Raw genomic sequence first — 1,384 nt, 5'->3', positions numbered from 1 at the left:
AACTCCACGGGGTAATACTACTCTGTCCTACAGGGTCACTATGAGTCGGAATTGACTTGATGGCAGTCGGTTGGGGACTGTGTGTGTTTGGTTGTTTATTTTAGGAGGCTGGAAGTCCAAATTCAGGGTGCCAACTCTAGGGAAGGCTTTCTGCCTCTGTTGGCTCTGAAGGAAGGTCTCTGTCTCTTCAGCCTCTCCTTCCTGGTTCCTTGGAGATCTCCGTGTGAATTGGCATCTATCTTACCCCACCTTCCCTCTGCTCACCTGTTGAATCTCTTTTATATCTCAAAAGAGCTTGACTTGAGACACGCCCCACACGAATCCTGCCCCCTTCACATGACAAAGACAAGCCGTTCCCAGATGGGGTCAGGACTCACAGCCACTATTTTGAGGGAACATGATTCAATCCATGGCAGCCACAATAGACGGACTATGGGACAGAATTAAAAGTCTTAAAAAGCCCGGACTTACCAGAATGGTTGAGACTAGAGGACTCCCCGAGACTATCGCTCTGAGATAAACCTTAATCCTTAACCCAGAGTCATCCCTTGAGGTCACCGTTTAGGTAAATAACAGATTGTCTCGTACAATAAAGACTACAACTTGTGAGTTATGAGCTACTTTAAAAGGCATCTATAGGAGACCCAATGGTCCAGAGTGCTCTCGGCAGAGATGAGAAGGTCAGGGGCAGGAGTACAAGCAGAACAGAGTGACCGAGGGTGGGGACACGTTGTGAGACGCGTAACCGACATCCTGAGTAATCTGTGTAGAAAGCGCAGGGAAACCTACACTGCCGTGCGAGCCTCCACCTTAAACACAATAAAGTATTAATTAAAAATAAATCCATAAAATAAAAATTGCACAGGGACTAATAAAACCTGATCATAACCATTTTAAAAAAAGAAAAGAGCTGAATGGACAAGGAGCCATACACGCGGGGGAGGCAGGTCCCTCTGCGGATCGATCGCTGAAGGACCAAGGATCGGCCCCCAGCAGGGAAGGAATGGACGTGGCCCAGGCCCCGCTGTGAACAGCCGGCCTCCAGAACTGAGGAATCGGTTCTGTTCCTTGAAGCCACCGCGACTCTGGCTCCTGGCGCCCCCGTGTGCGCCAGAGAGGAACTGCACGCCACCGGGTTCTCAGTGGCTGAGTGTTTGGAAGTCAGTCACCAGGAGTCTCCGCTGGACTTGAACGCCAGCCTGTCAGGTGGCAGTCAGATGCATTAACTGTTCACAACACCCAGGGACTCCAGCTCACTAAACTAGCCCGTTAATTCCACGAGGAAGGCCATGTTCTTCCCAGTTTACAGATGGGCAAGTCATGAGCTGAAGGCCCCATGGCCAGAAAATGGCCAAGGAGGGTTCAGACCACGCTCTGAAATGTA

The sequence above is a fragment of the Orycteropus afer genome, unplaced genomic scaffold, assembly GCF_000298275.1.
Source record: "Orycteropus afer afer isolate SDZICR_OR568_19922 unplaced genomic scaffold, OryAfe1.0 scaffold00689, whole genome shotgun sequence".
In the NCBI taxonomy this organism is placed as follows: Eukaryota; Metazoa; Chordata; class Mammalia; order Tubulidentata; family Orycteropodidae; genus Orycteropus; species Orycteropus afer.
This window is presented reverse-complemented; position numbering follows the sequence as displayed.